The sequence below is a fragment of the Ambystoma mexicanum genome, chromosome 8 (genome assembly GCF_040938575.1).
Source record: "Ambystoma mexicanum isolate Mex_15411 chromosome 8, UKY_AmexF1_1, whole genome shotgun sequence".
Classification (NCBI taxonomy): Eukaryota; Metazoa; Chordata; class Amphibia; order Caudata; family Ambystomatidae; genus Ambystoma; species Ambystoma mexicanum.
The window spans coordinates 1,688,111,065-1,688,133,193 of record NC_090929.1 but is presented as its reverse complement, the minus strand read 5'-3'; positions in this window follow the sequence as shown (position 1 = coordinate 1,688,133,193).

The window sequence follows — 22,129 nt, the reverse complement described above, 5'->3', positions numbered from 1 at the left end:
TCAATGGATTGCAGTCTCTCTGGCCCCTTTCCAGCTAAGGGTCTCAGGAGGTTTTCCTTCCTTTTGCCACAGATAAAAAGATGAATACAGGGGACAGCTCAAATGGCCCAAACAGACCAGAGAGAAGGGAAGTTTGAAAGTGCCTGTGCAAGTGCTTCAAATGATATGCAGCATGTGACTGAATGTATATGCTTCTGTGTGTGACTATGGGCCTCATTACATGTTTGGCGGTAGCCTTGCCGGTAAAACCAGCAGGCTGCTGCCTAACTGGCACATTTTCCAGTGCCTGTGAATGGCCAATTACCAGGGCATTACAACCCCGGCGGACCCGGTAATTGCCCATTCCATGAACACTTCTATCGCTCTCTAATTTTCAGTGTTATGCAGATGATACCCAGCTCTCTTGCAGGCTCCCTCAGCCCCCTCTACTTCTTCTCTCATACCAGACTGTCTGGCTGCCATTCAGGAATGGTGTGCCGCCAATGATATCTGCCTTAATGCCAGTAAGACTGAGATCCTCATCACTGGTACACCCGTGCTCTCCTTTCATCTCTCTCTCTGGCCGCCTACTATGTGTCATCTTCCTGCTCCTTCCTGCTGTGAGGCTAAGAACCTTGGTGTCATCTTCGACTCCACCCTCGCCTTCTCTCCTCACATCTCTGACATCTCTAAGATGTCAAACTATCAGCTGCACCTCCTCAGAGGTATTCTTCTTTTTCTCCCTTTCACTGTCTCCAGAGCTCTGGTCCTCTTTAGGCTGGACTATTGCAACAGCCTCCTTCTAAATCGTCCTGCATCTACTCTTCGACCTTTACAACTTATCCAGAACAGGCCTACGACACTTGCCCTTGGCCTCAAGTCCAGGGATCGTATCTGTCCAGCTCTGAAATCTCTTCACTGCCCACCTGTGGTTGCAAGGATTAACTTCAAGACACTCTGCAACATCCACAAGGCTCTACCTCCAACTTACTCTTCCAAAACATCTTCCTTCTTGAGCTCATCCACCTTCAACTCTCTGGGGGTCAGACGCTTCTCCAAGCAGAGAGTTGGGGGCAGATCTATCTCCTCAGCTGGGGCCTCCCTCTGGAACAGCCTCCCTCCCGCTCTCAAAATTGTGCAGAACCACCTCTGGTTCCATAAGCAACTCAAGAGCTGCCTTCTTGCTTCCGCTTTCTCTCTTCCTCTCCCCTGCTGATGCACCTGACTGCTCCGTACACTAGTCAGCTGGTCACCCTCTGATCTCTGACCCAGGCTCCTGCATGTCCAGTTGCCCTTGCACTGCCTCCTCACCCCTATCATAAAACTCAAACCAAATTTCTACTTCTCAGAGACTTCAACCTTGGTCTCAACGATTTGACTGATACCAAGGCTACTGACCTTGCTACCTCCTTTAATAGATGAGCTTTACTCAATCCATTAGTTCTTCCACTCATATCAAGAGCCAGCCCCCAACTGGATCACACCCCTCAACCAGCCCTTCACAACCATTGTCCCTGTCCCCTGGACCGACCCCTCCCTGATCCTTATCCTGTTACCTTAATGTCCGCAAAGATCCCATTCGCCTCCCCATATACCTCCAGACACACGTGCAAACTCATCGCTGAGTTGCTCGAACCCACCATTTCCTCCTTTCTTACTACCCTACCCGACTATAATGATCCTGAAACCATCCTCACTGCCTGCAACTCCCTTATACTCCACACACTTGACACCCACACATTTCTTAACACTATAATTCAAAAGGAACCCTGCACCCAAAATTGGTTCTCTGATAAACTCATCTCCCTATGTAAACACAAACGGGCCCAAGAACACCTCTGGAGAAAAATCCCCTCCACCGTCCACAAAGAAGCCTTTTTTGCTGGAGCCAAACCTACAAATCTGTCATCATTTCCACTAAATCTTAAATCTACAATACTAGAATTTGTGAGGCCAGCTCTAACTCTAAAGAGCCCTTTAAAATCTTCAAAAAACCTGAATCCCTAGGACCTCCTATCGCCAAATTCCCGAAGGAAAAGGTCTCTTGCAATACTGTTCAATCAGCAGTGTCTGACAAAACCACCAAACTGAAAAACAAAACCATCCTCACGAAATCCTTGCTTTCTGCCAAAGATGCCTCCCTCAACAACAATCACCCCCCAGAACTCCCCCTTTCCAGTTCACTCCTGTCTCCCCTTTGGATGTACTCTCTGTCATCCAACATCTCAAACCCTCAAATTTCAAAGGTGACCTCTGCCCTGTCCACATCATCAAAATGTGCCCTGAGCACCTGTCACCTATTATCTACAAATTCATGAATGCTTCCTTTGAATCTAGCTCTGTCACCGTGGCCATCAAGGAAGCTGTTAGAAACCAGAAGTTGTCATACCCGCAAGTCTCCACGGATCTCTATCTCAGGTGACCAGGGCACGGCCACTGCCTTTGGACCCAGACCCTGGGGGTGGACTAGTGCGGGAGGATCACCTGGGTGAGGGGTCTTTGGGGAGTGGGAGTGAGAAACTGTATGGCGAGACGCAGTGTCCCTCTCTTCCCTGTAACACCTTTATCATCCCATCTTACCCGATGGGATATTTAGAAACTCAATCCGCCGCCCCCATTTCCTGCATGAACATTCTTACACGGACAGTCCGCTCTGGGAGAAAACAGACTTACACCCAAGCCGTGTACCTGACGTGTCCCAATACCATGGTCAGGCGAGGTCACGCAGTTATCGACAATCACTCACACCTGACTTCCATTGCACTTCCCCATGCAGATAATAGCGGACCACGAAAGCACACTCTGAGCGAAGCAAAGCACACAAAGGTACAGCAGTTTCGAGTTGGCAGCTGAGCGAGAGGAGAAATACGGCAAGGCATGAGAGGTTCATGAGAAGGGCAACCCCCTTGACCTTTTCGGCAGGAAGCCATTACTTTCATGAAACCATCAAGGCAGGAAGCGTAAGACCAGGAAACCAGGCTGAACAATCCTGCATTGTGTGTTTGAGATATCGAGAGCACCCCGCGTAACTGACTGAGACAGGGAGGAGCTGCAGACGCCTTGGTATCGTCCTTGGCTCTAAGAACAAAGAAACAACGGAGAACAACAGAGCTGGTGAGTTGGGAAAACCAAGGCCAGACCAGTCTGTGTTGAAGCCAAGGTTGCAAGAGGCGAAATTGTAAAACAAAAGAACAATGTTAAATGCGTGTGAAAGCTACATTTCTGGTGAATGTTTGAACTTGAAAGGAAGGATACAATACCATTGACAGAGGTGTCCGGAACCGCAAATGTGCTCAATCAAAGATCTCTGTACGGTATCCTGACAAGAAGGGAAATGAAAAAGTGGAAGGTAGATGTAAAGTACATTTATGAAAAGGAATCGAAGTGGTCCTGCAACAGTTTAAGAAAAACCCATTGCACATTTGAAAATCTTCAATTCAGGTGTAAAATGGAATCTGAGCCTGGACGAGGGCAGTCCATTGTCCGCACCTGTCTAACGGAGACCAGATTGTGAACATTGTGTAAAAAGGGATCTGAGCCCCAAAGAGGGGGATCAATGGTCTGTGTCCAGATGAGGGGGACCAAATTGTCAACATTCGGCCTCATTACAACTCCAGCGGTAGCCGTTTTGGTAAAACTGGCAGGCTGCTGCCGGAGTTGTGATTTTTTCTGGCACCTGGCTTCACGGAAACACTGGGGGATTACGACCCTGGTGTTCCTGGAAGTCAGTCATCGGAAAAATCTTAATTCCCATTCCCATTTGAGTCCCATAGGATTCAATGGGAATGGGGATGATGTTAGCACCGGCACTGTTAACCGGCACTGGCGGGCGGGAGGGAATCCACACTGCAAACTTGTACTCTGCCGGTCGGTAACAATGTTGCTGGTAGGCTTACCGGCACGGTTGTTACTGGACCGGCAGGGTGGTAATGAGGCCGATTGTTTGAGAAGGGATCTGAGCCCGGTAGAGGGAGATCCATGGTCCGAGCCCCGATGAGGGAAACCAACTTGTGAATTGTGAACATTGTTGAAAAGGGGTCTGAGCCCGGACGAGGGGGACACATGGTCCGAGCCCGAAAGAAGGAAACCAATTGTGAACTTATGAAAGTGCAGATCCTGACAAAGAAAATGAACTTTTGTGTTTTGTTGGCAAAATCAGGCCCTCTGCAATAAGAGACTGTCCTTGAGAGAGAGACTTTGGCGGAAGGCCCTGATGCCTATGTGTTGAACTGTTACCTTGTGGCCAAAAAGCCAGAATGTATACAAATCATGCACGTGCCACCTTGCCCTGTGCTGAAAACGTGGGGAAGGGAAGCCAACTGCTCAACTATCCTGACATATCATTTCTTGAACACCTTTTCTCTTTTGTATACATTGTTAACCCACACCATTCTGTATTTGGAAGTAAGGATTGGTAATAGGTTTATTAGGATAGGCCCTTTTATTTTGACAGACTCCACTAGCCTGCGTTATTGTTATTTGATTGTCGTAGCTTTCTCCCATCCTTAGCTTTAGGTTAAGATAGGCATCCAACCAACCCGTTTAAAGTTCAATAAACACCCTTGAACTGTGATCACTTGTGTCTGTCTTCAATTTTTAATACATGCCTTCCTTACAAGCCTGGGTCACCCCCCTCATCAAAATACCAACCCACAATCCCTCTCTTCCCACCAACTACTGCCCCAACACTACAGTTCATTACCTAGTCAAAATCCTAGACCTCACTGCATATGTTCAACTCCAAGACTATCTGGAAACCTACCACTTGCTAGGTTCTTGCCAATCCGGCTGAAGACCAAAGCACAGCACTTAAGCTGCCCTCCTCGACCTTAAAATCCATCTCGATGGCATCCACGATGCCAGGTAACTAGCCATCCTCCTCCTTCTCGACCTCTCTGCAGCCTTTGATCTTGTTGGCCATGACATCCTCTGCCAGCACCTCACCACCAAATTCAACTTCTCCAAAGAAGCCACTAGTTGGACCAAATTATTTCTCAGCGAGCAATCCTCTAGTGTCTTCGCCGGCTCGGAAGCCACTAACCCCATACCTGTGCCCTATGGTATCCCTCAGGGCTCCTGCATCTCGCTCCCACTTTGTACAACATGCACACAAAATCCCTGTTTGACCACTTCGACAATCTTGGGATCCTCTACACAAACTTTGCAGATGATACTCAAATCCTGCTAAAACTAACTGGTAACCACGCCACCGATTCTGCAAACATCAATCAAGTCTACAGCATCATTCAGGCATGGATGGTGCAACACCATCTATGCGTGAATGATGACAAAACTGAGCTCCTCATAGTAGGTTCCCTGCCCCGTCTCAAATGCATTGACCCCGCTTTTGCATTATTCTCCATTGATGGAAACCCCACCAGCATATCAAGCCACATGAAAACCCTGGGCATCCATTTAGACACAGAACTATCTATGCACAAACATATCAATGCCCTCGCCTCCTCTGCACCCAATACCACCAGACTCAACCACCGTAGCAGGAAATTCCTATGCACAGACAACTGCGTTACCCTCGTCAGATCCATTATAGGCATCAAATTGGACTATTGCACCGCCATCCTTGCGGGCACCTCCTCCAGAAATCTTGTAAAACTGCAGCTGATCCAAAACAATGCCTTCCAGGCTGTCCGGGGTCTCTAACGTTCAGACCACATGTCTCATGTTAGACGGGATGCCCACTGGTTGCCAATCAGAGCTCGCGTTGATTTCAAGATCCTTTCCTTAACACACAGATGCATCTACAATGCTGCACACTCCTTTCTCACTCAACGCATTTTCAAAAGAGCCAAACTCCCCAGCATACATTCCTCATCCATGCAGACCTTAACCATCCCGAGATTCACAATGAAAAGAGGTGGCGGTGCGAGCTTCAAGGTCATTTCCCCATCTTGTGGAACACGCTACTTCCCTACATCTGAGAGCAGGCATCGTAATACTTACAGGTTTGGGCTCTGTCAATAAATGCAACAAATAAGTAAATAGGAAAGCAGAGTTGGAATTTTATAACAAACATCCAGTGCTCTGGTTGAGATCTATAGACGATCTGTGACTGGCAAGGGATGGCTCCAAGGAAGAATGGGATGATGTCATTAGCAAATGGAATGATAGCAGTGGGAATGTGGGGTTGACCTTTAGATGCAGCAATGTGACATTGCATGATCTGGAGGTGAATCTGAAAGTGGCCAAAGATAGATCAGAGAAGGGCAAAGATACAGACACAAACAGCATTTGATATATCATGAGTAATTACCCCCAGAGGCAGGTTATTCCATTACATACAGTACATTCATTTGGGTGAACAGAAACTATGAATGGAGAGAGGCGTATGACATTTAGGGGAGCCATATTATGAATCGATTCCAATAAACAGAATGTGACAACCCCACTTTAAGCAGCATGAAAGTAAACTTGTGCCAGCCGTGAAGGTGCCCTTACTCCAACACAAGGATGAGAATAGGGGTGATGGAAAACAGATCTGGCTTATCCTGGTCCCCGATAACCAGGACAATGGAAAAAGACAAATATTCGATAAATATTGGCATTTAATGAGATGCAATGTGGAGTTTGGCCGTAGACATGTTTCATATTACAGACTTCCCTATTTGTGGTACAAATTGGTGATGAGTTTTGGGGGGAAAAATATGTTTTGACGTGGATCCTGGAAAAGCCTTGTGGAATTGCCATATACGAAGGGACAACTCTGCATGGGGTCATGGCGAGATTAGGAATCTAATTTATAATCAGGGCCTTTTGTCAAATGCAAGACAACATGTGTGACTTTAAGCTTTGCTTTGTCCCTGTAGATCACTTTAGGTGAGGGTGGCAGAACATTCAAGAGATATCAAGCCAAGCGGCCCTTTGCAGTCTAATGGTTTCAATGCTGCCTTCATCACAGGGCTTCTTACATGACGAGGTGGTCGCTAACCCATTGGCGAAAGTGATGAACAAGCATAAAGGGAATGGCGTGGCCTGGGATCCGAAAGTGGCCCATGAAATGTGTTGCGAAGAGGCCTCATATTATACTCTGCAACTAAAAGCAGCAAGAAAGAGCAACCCCACTATATCATATTTGGGGGACTTCTGCCACTGCAACAAAATTGGGAACAATGCATACAAATGGTGAATTTTAAAGCAGATGCTCCACTGTAAAAGGATTAAAAAGTAGACAACCATGACAGAAAATACATACACGTGATTTGTTGAGAGTTAGAAATTACATACTGGAAACTTTACCACACATTCTTCACTTCAAAGAGATGTAGAGCAAAAGTAGAAATGGAACCAAGGGGGCGGTTTGGACGGGACGGGGGGGGGTAAAAGGAGCAGCAAATCATGACACCCACACAAAAGAAGCCCATGGTGCAGAGGTCCACCGGGAAATATCTAGAGCTTCCTGTAGGCCAGCACACCGGTGGAGGCGAGGATGGGGATATTTTTTTGGGGCCTTTAGGTACTGGCTCAACTCTTTTAAAACTGGGGTTCTCTTCTTTCCAGCCTCTTCTGTCCTTCCCTGTCTTGCTCTCCCTTCTATATCATTCCCTCCCTCCTCTCCTTCCATGTCATCAACAGTTTGCATTCTGGGAGTAGACATTGACTCCTCCCTCTCTTTTACTCACCATATTTTCTCTCTTTCGTATTCTTGTTTAACATTCGTAAAGCCAGACCTTTCCTCTCGTTTCACACCTCCAAACTTCTTGCCTCCTCTCTTATTTTTTCATGACTTTTCTATTGCTCTTTACTTCTCTTTGGCCTTTCTTGCTCCTCTTAAATCTTTCATTAACTCCTCAATCAGTCTTCTTTTCTCTCTTTCTCCTCCTGAGCCTATTAACCCCTCTGTCTTTAGTCTTCTTTGGCTCTCCTTTCATTCTAGTAGTACCTATAATTTTCTCTGCCTCTTCTTCAAGTCTCTTCAGAATCTCTCCCCTCCATATCTTTCGCTCCCCTGCTCGCTCTCTCTGCTCCCAATCTTTATTCGCGACACCTCCTCCTCCTTGAGCTCAGTCACGCTTTCACTCATTCTTACTTTGGCCCCATTACATTGGGTCACTCTACTACTCGCTCTTCGCTCTCTTTCTTCTTATCCTTTGTTCCGTTCTCGCTTGCACAATCACCTTATGTCCTTCTAATTTGGTTCTAATTTCTTTTGTTAATTCTCCACTTACTGTACTGTTTCTTGAGTTGTTTTTGTTCAGTACTTTGGCGCATAGCACTTTATAAATACCAACAAAACACAAAAATACAAATATTTTATCTTTAGAAGTTACCGCTGTGGATTAATTTCATCTGCTACAATAAAAGCACTTTCCTTTTAAATTGCACAACTCCATGTGCTAAGAGCCTTAGACATTGAGTTGACTGAGTCTGGTGAAGAGGCAACTGAATGCTCCATTTGTGGGTCTCAAGCTGATGAATGGAAGAATATGGGGTACAATAGAGGATCATCTTCTATACTACAATATCTGGGTTCAGCATAAGTGTGGCCAGTTAAAATAACTGTTTTAAGATGATCAAACTCTGCACCAGACAAAGAGATTGAGAAACACAATGGTCGAAAAGAGAGATATCATGGATAATTTCTTTAGGATCACAATTCCTCTAGGTCTTAATGAGGACATTGATTGGTCAGTATATTTTTGAGTATGCAGTTTTAGAGACCAGTGTGTAGACTTTGGTGTCATGTTGGTGTCATGTTAAGGTCAGGCAAGGGCTGTTGGGACATCAGAACTCTTTTGTTTATGGGACAGGAAATCTGCCACCCAGGAATACAAGGTCAGTTTTCTTTAGTAATGCAATAATCTGCTTGCAGAAGAGCGGCTGGATTTCATATTCCTCATCCAATTCAACAGTTACCAGAGCCCCAGGTGAGCAGCCCTTTCCAGTTAGTTTGTTATCAGTAAACAGTTTATTTCAGGAAGGGTATTTAACTGATACAGTGTTGTTTTTTTTATTTTCTCTTAGCCCTTAGTAAATGGGATAATCCCCGAAACATGTGCTAAGTGATGTGAGTTAAACATTGTCCAATAAATATGGTCCAGATTAACAAGAGTGAGAAACAGCTTTACTCTGAGTCATGCTGGAGTCAGCAGATGGTCAAGGGAAACACTGTATCCAGACCTTGCAGTGACGCAAAGCTAGGCATGGACACGGCCCCAGGAGGTGACACTGTGGTGGGCAAAACTGTGAAAATCAAGAGGGAAATTAAATGATTTTTGTGGTCGGTGCATCTGATGTCTGGGTGTCACCCATCCTGTGTATTAGGCCCAGGCAATGGATAGTAGGAACTGGTGTACTAACAATCTAATGATAATGTAGTACTTTGAAGACTCATGCTGAGACAAGCTGGCGCTACAAATGAAGGAGTGGTATTATTCAACGGCATGATCAATAGACGCTCGTGGTAAAATTCAACTGCGTGATCAACAGACTCTTGTGGTAATATTCAATGGCATAATCAATAGACTCTTGTGGTAATATTCGACTGCGTGATCAATAGACACTTGTGGCAATATTAAACCGCATGATCAATAGACACTTGTGGTAATATTCAACTGTGTGATCTATAGAATATCACCCACTGGCCACATTTCTTCACTTCCTTTAATCAGCTGATACAGAGTGCAAACTTTCTAAGGGTGGGGGACAGAGAGGGATCAGCAGAGCTCTCACTGATGACACCGTGATCGGCACTTCCATGGTGGGAGCCCCACCTCTCGACTCGGGGGCAAAGTCCCAAACCTCATGTGTAAACATCTGACTGATGCATGTGAGCTTCATCAGCAGTGTATACACCACCTTGAACAACCTCTTGGTACTTAATAGCTGTTAACAAGATGTTTACAGTTCACGCCTGGCCATGTAGCAAACTGCACGAGACAGACGCGCGATTGCACTGCTATTCTAGGTTCCCTGCAAATGCATCGCCTGTTATGCACTGGCTACATGCACGGTTGGTGGGCTGCAGTTACCTGGGGGTGCCGAGGTTGTTGTTGTTGATGTTCTTGTGGTTCTTTTTGTTCTTTGCGTTTTCTTCTTTGTTGTTCTCTGTGTTGTTCCTGATGTCGGTTCGGTTGATGCAACTGGAGAAACAGAACAGCTATATCTTACACGTATGTACATATTAAACCTATACTTTAGTGACCAAAAATCCCCAGGAAGCCTTTGACATTGAGTGAAGAGGATTCCTTCACAAATGTTGTACCCCCCCTCTGCGATCCATGCTACCTCTTACCCAATCACATCATACCATTTATTGATCAACCAATTCTCCACAATTTGGTTGAGCAATTCAACCTTTTTTCCTTGTTCCTCCTCTTATCGTCAACATTCCTCAGTTCACAAAAACGTTCTCCCCCTTTCATCTCTGCAATTAAAAAGACTAGAGACATCTTTGCTTAGGAGAGGGGAAATATTCAACACATTTCTCAGCCGATATTCCAGTATTGTCAATTTTGAAATGGATCTATACGCTCTCGTCACTGTTCTTCTACCCGCAGTTGACTATCTCGCATTTCAATATCATAGCTTGCAAGAGATTAACTTTACAACCTACCAGGTAAAGAAGTGCCACTTTCAAATACAATCTAGTGGCAACAAATAGCACCACATAATGGGCCTCATTACAAGGTTGGCGGTGCAGGACAAAGTGGCAGCAATTTGGTTACCGCCACTTTCCCTGTAGCAGAATTATTGTGTCGTAATTCCACCGATTTCTGGAGGAAAAGTGGAGGATTTACATCTAGTTTGATGCAGCAAAAGTGCAGGAAAAGCTTTAACGGAATGAATCTGTGAAGTGGGGGAAATAGTATTACTTTCAAATAGTTTTGCAAGCAGTGTAGCGGGAAAGCCTTTGTAGCGTATACTAATGCAACATCCGGCTTCCAGATCGAGCGGCTGGATTTCATTATTCTCCTCGAATGCAACATTTACCAGAGCCGCACGCGAGCTGCCCTTTTCAGTTAGTTTGTTATCAGTAAAATGTTTGTTTTAGAAAAGCTATGCAAATGATACAGTGTTGTTTTTTATTTTCTCTTAGCACTTAGTAAATGTGGTAATCCCCAGCTTTATGTTGCCCAAACAGACAGGTGTCTTCTGGGCCTCTCTGTTACACTGCGGACAACCAGTTTGGTCTGTGGGAAGCCTTTTTTCCGGAGAAACCTGAGATGAAAGTCTTGAATATTCTGAACAGAAACCTTAATGCACCTTTTGATAAAATTACAAGTTTTACCTGAATACAAGTCAAATAAAACATTTTTTTTTAAAATGTGGTAATCCCCAGCTTTATACAGGAGGAAACTCCTCCACTTTTCCTCCAATAATCGGCAGAATTTCCACCCGGTAATTCTGCCAGTGGTAATTTGGCCAAAAATCGCCAATGGCATCCAATGGACTCCAGAAAATGGGGATGTACATTGCCTACCAGCCTTTGTACTCCAGTGGGAAAAGTAGCAGTAACGGTAATTCCATTTAGAGGTATTCTGGTAGATTTAACACCAGAATACCGCCAAACTCGTAATGAGGCCCAATGTGTTTAACCGTCATTTATACAATTTAATCTGTTTGCAGCAGCCAATACAAAATGAGATATTTTGAAGGCCAGACAACCAAGTTGGTAGTTGATGTGGAAGTCAGAGACAAGCATTTGAATGAAGAGAGGAAGGGTTCTTAGAAAACCTTCACCTTTGAAAAAATAAATTAACAGGTTCATGGGTGACATGGATAGAAATAAGATGCCGGGTGAAAACCTTATTCCTGTAGGACACATTACTTTGTCATTTGTCCTGCACTTTCCAGTTACATCTATATTGAGTGGCATATGTAGGAAACTGTTGCTCACACTGGGAAAATTAAATTGGACGGGGAGATTGCGACCAACAGGGCCCAGACTGTTTTTTGGGGGACGCTGATGCATCCAGTGCACATGAGCGATGTAAAGGGATCATACTCGAGTTTAGCGCCAACCTGGGGTATTAGCTGAGAGCTGATCTCCAATGAATGCAGGTATATCCTATTTGGGGAGAGGTCTGTAATAGAATTGAGGAAATGCATAATACTTTCACTCCCCTGGACGATGCTCTGACATCTTTACAGAAAATACTTTCCCTGCTGGTCTCTATCAGGGATGGCTGTAGGAGGAGCCATGCTGGAGTTGTCATGCAAGGAAATGTCCAGCAGGTCTTTCCCCAGAGGTTGCCAATCTCCAAAGGAAGGATATTCAGAGGAAGTTTTCAGCTGGGTACTTCTTGGTGATCAGATGATGGCAGATTGGGTGATGGCTGTGGTTTTGTATGAAAAGTAGTTCTCTTAATTATCAATACTTAATGGCTCTCCAGATGATTCACTGGTTCAGACTGGAATTACTGCTCCTCTTGGCACAGTCAGGGGAAATCAGGGTGTCCTTCCTTTCTCAGGTGGACCACTGATGCATATCTCAAGAGATCAGTGATTTGTTGGCAAAGAAGGCAATACACAGAACACGCCCTCATCTGGGGGGGTTCCTCAGCAATGTCTTTCTGGTAAAAAAGGTGGACAATGGGTACAGGTGGGAAATCGTCACTTCAAGATGAGGAATATTGTCATGCGGAGAGACATTTTGAGGCCAGATGATTGTTTGGTCAAGCTCAACCTCACGGATGATTATCTCCTGGTTCCAACTTTTAGGCCGTGCAGGGGTTTCCTCCAGCTCTAGTGGGAGGGATTAATTTTTCAGTTCACCTCTGTTCCCTGTGACCTGTCCTCGGCACTGTGGTGAGTCACCAAGATACTGAAACTGAAACTGGTGTCAGACCTTCTTAGGGGAAGGGGCAGCAGGCTCCTGATTTGCCTGGAAAACAATATGCTGGTGACAGAGTCACTTCAGTACACATCTACTAAAATCCCTGGTGTGTGTCATAAATTGGAACAAATCTAACCTGTTTGGGCACATGGCATGCAGTTTCTGCGGTCCCTGATCAACAGGAGGGAATTCTCTATAATTGTTCTAGCAAAGAATGTGATTTCTGTCAAACAGCAGCTGTAGACGTACTTCCAATGGTGTCTCTTGACTCCTGGCTATGGACATAGGTCTGGTGTCATCTTCTATCAAGGCTATCTTTCTGGGTCCACTATCGGGCCCTTCAGAGACAAAAGATCAATTTGGCTGCCAATCTTTTGGTTACTCTGCGGCTGGGGTAACTCAGAAGTTGTCCATAGCACCTAAGGTTTCCTTAGTTTCAACACCAAAGTCATATTCCAGATGCTGCAACACATTCATAGTCTGAATTAAATGCCATAATATGCAGACATTGGAATGTGTGTGCACAGTTGTATTAAATTTCTTCATGGTGGGTTTCAATTCTGACTTGCTTACTCATCCCTCAGAGCCAAGTGGGTGCCCTCACAGTGTGAGAGAACACTGGGTGGGAGTACCCACCAAACCTTCACTCATCACTAGGTTTTTACAAAACTTTGCCTAAACCCAAATTTGTATATGTTCCGTAGTTACACCTTGCAACCTCCCCATAGTCCTCCGACCACTACTGGGGCCCCCCTTCAAGCCCTTCGAGATGACAGACAGGAGACTTTTTTGACATTGAAAACTGTCTTTTTGGTGGCTATCTTCTTAGCTAGCAGACTGGCAGATATAGCAAAACAAAACCTTTAAAATTCAGTGGAAAAAATTGTAGTTAATATGCAGTTAAGATGACCCTATTTATCACAACTAAACCCCATGTAATTCGGTGTGTGTGGGAAAGTGATGACCCTCTTAACTTAGTGTCCCCCCTTTCTTCTCAGCCCATAAATAAGATCAGATCAGGGATTCAGGGATCAACACTGAGATAAGAAAACATAATGGGGGACATCTCCGAGGTGGGGTGTGTGTGTGCTTGGAGTTAAGATGGTCGTCACTTCCCATACCCACTGAATGTCGGGTTTTGTTGTGATACATCATATCATCTTAAATCATTCTTAACTAATGTTTACTAATGGAATGCAACAAAACCCTTGAAATTCAGTAGATGTGGTGATGTCTTTCTTATCACCTGTATCTCACAGCGCCTTTCCTTCATCCCAAGCGAGTGCCCTAGACCCCCGTAGTAGGAGCTGCGGTAGGAATAGAGGTAGAAAAATTCATATCCCTGTCTCTACGCATGGAAAGGAGAGAGTAGGCATTAAACCCCTGCAGTGGGTTAGCCACCCTCACTCATCTACAGATGGATGATTTACTAAAGTCATGTATTTGTTTATATTATTTTATTTTTATACAGGAGGATCAATGCTCTCTTGATCACAAAAGAATGTACAATAGATAAGAAATCACATTTGACAGGAAGCAGTGAGCTTCTTACAATGGAGTGAGTTTGAGGAACATTCTGAGCAAGTTGTGAATGGGAGTAAATGGAACAGTCACTGGGGACAATACGTACGTGGACATACATAGATTAAGGACAAAGAACATTGGACATTTTTAAGTGCAGGTAGGTGGTATGGCCAGTTGCGCTCGGGATGTGACCATGATGGGTGAAGTGCTAGTGTGGAGGCAGAGTAAGTCAGGGACAGAGGCAGGTTAGAGGCAATGGAAAGATGTTAGCTAACAGGCAGAGTTTGTTTCTTGAGGCTCCACTGTTCAAACATTCTACTAAACCCTTCTTTTTAAAACCATGCACCATATACAGTATGACAATATAGAGTACTTCAAATAGATGCCCCACACTTAATACTTATGCTAAAATGCTTCTAACTTGATTCTCAATAATACACTCATACTCTCCTGTATAGTGCATTTTTTATTATGAGAAATAAGTAATAAAGGAACATTAACTCTTTTATTGTAATTTCACATAACACAATATGCAAAAGTGTATAAATGAATATGCAGCTATCATTTACTTTGCCTCTATATCTACTCAAGACCAGTCAAACATTTAAGAAGCAAAGAACCTACTTTAAAATTAACTGATCAATTCTCACTGACAACCTCATGAAATGAGCTGCCTTTTCAATACCTCTCGTCTTTCCCAATGTGATATTAAACATGGGTAAAACAGCCTCTCATACTGACTACTGTCCTCTGAGGGTAGGAAGAAGAGAGCTGAAGACTGGATGCCTGGAGCCTGGATGAAGGTGTGTGGTCTGCATAATCGAAGAAAATGAAAAAAATATCCAAGCCAATTGGAAAAACCACCCATCAAAATCACCATGGTCTCTTAGAAATTAGCAACAAAAAGGTAAAAGATTTAGTGGCAATTGGAATTGACCATGATGTAAACAACAGCCAATTATGAATAAAATATGTACATGGGTGGTGAGCTGATTGCCATAGATAGGAATACTTCCCTATGCAGCTCAGTCAAAAACAGTAGTTCTCTCAAAAAGCAAAAACGAAAAGCCTTTTAAGTTTGTGGATCCCAACAATGCAATTTCAAACGCTTCAAAATCCAAGCAGAAAAAAGAAGGGATGATTCCCCTCCCTTCTCTACAGGCTATCATGGAGGAAGTAGTTCCCAGCTTGCCTCTGGGTCCTTTAGCTTTGTCTCTGCCACCAGCCTTGCCTTGTCCAGGATCACAACAGCAATGATGGCCTCCACCAGGAGTCAGCCTCTTTTGCATCAGGATGTTGTTTATTCAAGGTAGGAAGCCGATTTATCTCTAACGGCATGAAGCTGAATTATATCTAACACAATCAGTTAACAATCTCCTCCTCATCTGGCCTAGCCTGGAATCTTGTAGTCCTTTGTAGTCTTTAAGGATGTTGTTATTGATTAAGAGAACAGTAGGTACTATTTACCAAAACAAACCGAACAATTGGAACACATCCCAGACCATTGGTGTGCAGCCCAGAAACAATGTCTGTGTAGTGTACACTTTTGTTCCAAAACAACTCATAAGCCTGGCTTGAAGCACATGCATTCAAAGCGAATTGGAAACTCTGTTCATCACTGTTGATATATGCTCACTGCATGAATACATTTCAATGCATTTTAATATGTACATGCCATCATGCCTAAACACTACCTGGCTAGAGACATTGCTCATTCCCAAGGATGGATAAAAACATAACAGTGGGATGTCATGTGCAGCTTAACTTGGTGTGCTCCTGTTGATGTCCCCCATAATGTTATGTCCCCATAATGCCATTTTGTTTGTCATTGTGAATCCCTTCTCTTATAATATGTATGTGCTGATGGGCTTTGCAACTGGAACGTGCAAAGTTAAGCTGGTCATGACTTCCCACATCTGCTGAATTGCAAGGGTTTTTTGTATTAAATCTGCACAACTAACCTGCACCTTAACTGAGGGCTTTTTTAGTGCATTTCAAGAATTTTGTTATACCATTGTTTTTTTACAAGCCACTAGCCATGGCTTTCGGGGTTGGCCACTGTACATGTTCCCCTAATGAATTCCTTTTGGACCCACTAGGCGGCCACTGCCTTCCACTGTACATGTTCCACCAATATGTTTCGTTTGGACCCGCTTGGTGGCCTTTGGTGCTGGACAGAGTACACAGCCTTTGACCGTGTCCACTGTATATTTGAAAACACTATCTTTATTTCCTACTCACTAGCCGTGGCCTTTGCCCATGACTATTGGCCCCAGCTTTAGGCCGATGCCCCTTTACATGTTACTCCAATAGCTTTCTTCGGTCCCACTGGCCACGGCCTTCAGCCATGTCCACTCTACATATTGCTCCAGTAGATTTCCTAAATGGGCCAACTAACCATGGGCTTTTGGCTGCATCCACACCGCTGGGCTTTAGCCAGTGGCCACGGCTTTCGGCTGTGTCCAATTTCCATATTGCACTTCTTGACATGTTGCTCCAATAGATTTTGTTGGGGTCCACTAGCCATGGCCTTGGCCATGTCCACTTTATCATATTTCACCATTCGGTTCCTTTAAGTAACCCAGTCCCATATCCTTCAGCCACACCCATTATCCCCTACCTCACTGTAGCAGTAAAATTTGGCGGCTTTTTCATTTCTAAAATTATTATTATTAGTATTATGGAATACAGATACATAACGGCGTGCTTTACAGAGGTAGACAACAGTACAGACGCATAACAGAGCACTTTACAGAGGTAGACAACAGTACAGATGCATAACAGAGCACTTTACAGAGGTAGACAACAGTACAGATGCATAACAGAGCACTTTTCAGAGGTAACAACAGAACAGATATACAGTGGGGGTAGGATACAGAGGGGCATAGAGGAGGAGTATAGCTGTAAAGGGGTGGTGGGGAGGAGTGGGGCAGGCAGTGTCTAGAGAGTCAGCTGGCGCAAGGGGCGTTGTGATGTTCTAGTTGTTGAAAAGCCTTTCCGCTGCAAAGCACCATGGGAGACATAGCTATATTTTGGGAGAAGGGGGCACTCTCTTCCCCATCAAATATTTTAACAAGTAGTGGATGGAATAATACCAGGCCCCTCCCAGAAATCGAGTCAATGCTTTTTGCCCAAGTTGTTTTGTACCTGGCCCAATTCTGTCCAGCAGTTTTTGCTGTGGACTTTTTCTATATGGAGAAATGAATGGGGGTAGGCCGAAAACAGCGTTTTGTTGCTTTCTTAATAACTTTTTCATTTGCTAACAAATCTTTCCCAAAACGTCCAGTCAGTGGGTGCCTGTGACAAATATTTTGTTTGCAAAATATTAGCCAAATCTGCCATGCAAGTTAGAAACTGCATCCAATGGAACAATTAAGAAAAAATATTTCCTTTTTCACAGCTTTCAAGGTATGCAGACAACTGCATATGCATTTCACCCGGGCAGTTTAGTCTTCACATCCTTGTGTTTGGAGCATTGAGGTGTGTACAATAAACACAAGCAAAGTCATGGTGGGTTAATAAAAGCTTGAAAAAAACCTTTCCACATGAAATATGAAAGTTGAATAAGTCATTCCTTGTCACATGTGTGCTAAACTTACCCCAATGCTTCCACTACAAGGATGTCATAACAAATTGCACCAATGACTCCTAAAAAGTGGGTCATGCATATCCTATCTGTCTTCTGTGGAAAACGCTACGTATATAATATCACTGTGTTACACAACAAATACATTTTTCCTCAATGAAAAGCTTGCTTTCATGCTAATTTACATACCCACAATGCATTGTTCATGTAGCTCTGAAATGGAGGTGAACTTTCAATGATGGCTATTAGGCGGTGCAATGGAATGTGTGACATAGCTGAAATTGCTTATTCTAACTTCACATTTCAGGTGGAAGGGTTTTTGTCACGCCTTTATAAACCCACCATAAATTTGCTGGTGTTTGCTAAATATGCTCCATTGCAACTCACTGTCATCAAATCGCCCACACCCCACTGCACTCCCTTATCCCTCATGTGAAACCCAAAAGTGCCCCCCTTCCTACTCCACCGGTCCCTATAATAGTCAAACCTCCAATTATACTTCAAACATTCACGCACCCGATGAGCTACACTCTTCGCACTGCACTTCACCCAACATCTCATATTCAACGCATCCCTCCTCAACCCCAACGGCATCTCCGCCACAAGCACCTGAACCGCATTCACTGGAGAGGACCTCATCACACCCGAACACACCCTCAATGCCCTCGCCTGTACCCACTGACACCTGGCATCCAAAATCCATCACACTCAGAATCAACCCCTTATACAACATTCGTAGACACTTCTGCTGCGCACCCCACTCTTTCCCAGTCACCGCCCGCAGCAAATTCAACCTACGTTTACACTTATCCACCATACCATTCACCTGCAAATTCCAGTTTAACTTCCTATCCAAGATCACCCCCAAGTACCGAAACTCTTCCACGCTTTTCACCCTCTCACCTTTCAAAACTAAGTCCAACCCTTGCTGCACTCTTCTCCTTGAGAAAACCATACTCACACTTTTATCCTCAGACACCGAAAAGCCCCATTTCCCACACCGCTCCGTTGGTGGCGATTGCATTGGTGATTGATAGGGTGTGTGAGTTGGGGTTAGAGAAGGCGGTGATGTTTTCAGATTCATTGAGTGGCAGGGGACGGCGACAGGAAGGATGTGATTTTGGACATCAGGAGGAAGATTGATCGGTGTGTGTGGGGGAATGGATTTGGAGTTGGCGTGGGTCCCCAGTCACAGTGGCATTTTGGGTAATGAGTTGGTGGATCTGGCGGCGGGTGAGGGTATGAGAAGGGGAGCGGTCGATGTGAGACTGCCTTTGAGTGTGGATGAGGTGAAGGCTGTGGTGGTGAGACGGGTCATGGATGAGTGGCAGGAGAGGTGGGTGAGTGGGGTGAAGGGCAGGTTGATGTTTGGTGTTCGTGGGAAAGTGTCGGTGAAGGTGGATGCGGGGAGTCTGGAATGGAGGAGTCGGGAGTAGGTGATGCTGAATCGATTGAGGATAGGGCATGTGGGGCTGAATGACTGTCTGTATCGAGTGGGGAAGCGTGAGACGAGGGATTGTGCAGTGTGTGGGGTGCCTGAGACTGTGGGACATTTTCTGCTTATCTGTGAGAGACATGTTGAGGAGAGAGAATTGATGATGTTTCGGTTATCTGCGCTGGGTGTGGCTGAGCTGAGTGGGAAGGCTTTGCTGGGAGGTGATGGGGTGAGAGGCAGGAGGAGGAACAGTGTGATGTTGGATTTTGTGAGGCAGACGGGGTTGTGGGAGGAGTTGTGAGTTTATGTGAGACAAGTATTGATTGGTGGGTATGGTGCACATCATCCTTTAGGATGGGGAAGCGCCTGCGTGGGTCCGCCCACGCACCCAATAATTAAGAAGAAGAAGAAGAAGGAGTGCATTACAAGCTATAAAGGAAGGGAATGGTGATAGAAAATATATAGGGGGTAATTCCAAGGTGGGCGGTAAGGGATACCGGGCACCGGTAAGGAGACTACTACAAGGTCCCTTAGCGGGTCCCACCAGTAACGGCTGGTCTGACCAGCCATTGTGGACGGGACCCGTTAAGGGACCAGGGCGCAAATAATGGGCTTGCCATTAGCGAGCCCGTTATTTGCACCCACCCCATTCCCATTGAGCCCTATGGGGGCTCAAATGGGAATGGGGAATGGCATTTTCAATGAGGATTTACCGGTCCCGCAAAGGTCAGACTACACCGGTAAATCCCCTTTGAACTATACCGGTGCCGGACCCATTATTGGTGGCAGTCATGTCGCAAATAGCGCCAAGACTACCACCAATCTCGGAATGAAGGCCATAGTGTTGCATATTATACAGCTGAGGGAGAGGTGTGCAATGGGAGGGATGGTGATTGAGTTGGCATGGATCCCCAGTCAGAGTGGGATATTGGGCAACAGATAGGTGGATGGGGCCACCTATGAGGCCCTAATTAAGGAGAGAGTGGATATAGAGATCCCCTTAAGTGTGGGTTAAGAGGTGAAGGTGGTTGGGAAAGGCAGAGTTAAGGGAGAATGGCAGGCGGGTGAGGCAATTGTATGCAGTACAAAGAAAGGTACAAAGATGTGGGGGGAATGCAGAGTTCGCATGCAGAGAGGAAGCCATCTTGACTCAACCAAGAGTGGGTCATGTAGGGTTCCAATGATGGAAGTTTAAGATGTGTAGAGTCACTTCTGTGAATTGTAAGCCATGCAGAAGCCCGGAAATGGTGGATAACTATATAATAGGATGCACAAAGTTCAGACTGCAGAGGGAGCTGCTAAAAGCCAGGATGAGTAGCATCAGGATGGCAGTGAGGTGACCATCTGATATGTCTGGTTTGTGAGCGGACAAGTAGTGCAGGATTCTCGTACAGTATGCTAGGGGGACTGGGAGATGGGGGGAGCTTTAGCAGTGGTGCTCGGCTGACAAAGGTGACTAACAGCAAACATCATCGCCCCCGAGGAGGAAGAGGAGAAAGAAGAACAAGAACAAGAACAAGAAGAAGAAGGTTGTGAGCATACATTTGGGAAATAAACAATGGCTAACTACTAAGATAAATGTGTTTGTATATCTCTGTAATCATTAACAGAAATTGAGTAACATTCATGAAAGTGTCACAATTTGTCCAGTGTGTTTGAGCATTTCATAGGAGTAATTCCCCTCAGACAAGGCCTGCCCTGGTTTAGACCAAATGACCCTTCTTTGAGTCCCTGGGGTTGGCCTTGAGCTGCCTCTTAGACTCAGATTGCAGAAACTATGAAGGATGGGTGTCAGTTTTGGGATCATGTTGGAGTCCTGCCTCCGTACGTTGACTTTCCATCCACTGATGCCCCAGTGGGCCCAGCGGCAGTGGTTCAGATCTTCTCCTGTGCTTCTACCGACCCAGAAGCTCGGCTCTTCTCGAGGTGTCCATACAGGGATGTCATGCAGCGCCTGGGCTACACAGTCTTGACCACTAGTACATCACAAGTTTATATTGCTCTCAAAAGGGTCGAGAAGCACTGTCACTGGCCTCATGAAGAGCGGAGCAAACGGATGAGGGAGAGGAGGCAAAGAAATCCCACTTTGGTGAAAAAATGGGATATGTCTACTGAGTTGATCAGGGGGCAAAATGTGAACTGGGAAGAGGACTGTGAGAATCCTAACCCTGCCCGCCTTTAAGTAGCTCAGGGCACTAGCCCGGGGCCCTGGTAGGCCAGCTGTCCTAATCCCCAGAAGGGCACTAGCCCGGGCCCTGGTAGGCCAGCTGTCCTAATCCCCAGAAGGGCACTAGCCCGGGGCCCTGGTAGGCCAGCTGTAATAATCCCCAGAAGGGCACTAGCCCGGGGCCCTGGTAGGCCAGCTGTCCTAATCCCCAGAAGGGCACTAGCCCGGGCCCTGGTAGGTCTGCTGTCCTAATCCCCAGAAGGGCACTAGCCCGGGGCCCTGGTAGGCCAACTGTCCTAATCCCCAGAAGGGTACTAGCCCGGGCCCTGGTAGGCCAGCTGTCCTAATCCCCAGAAGGGCACTAGCCCGGGCCCTGGTAGGCCAGCTGTTCTAATCCCCAGAAGGGCACTAGCCCGGGGCCCTGGTAGGCCAACTGTCCTAATCCCTAGAAGCGCACTAGCCCGGGCCCTGGTAGGCCAGCTGTCCTAATCCCCAGAAGAGCACTAGCCCGGGGCCCTGGTAGGCCATCTGTCCTAATCCCTAGAAGGGCACTAGCCCGGAGTCCTGGTAGGCCAGCTGTCCTAATCCCCAGAAGGGCACTAGCCCAGGCCCTGGTAGGTCAGCTGTCCTAATCCCCAGAGACCT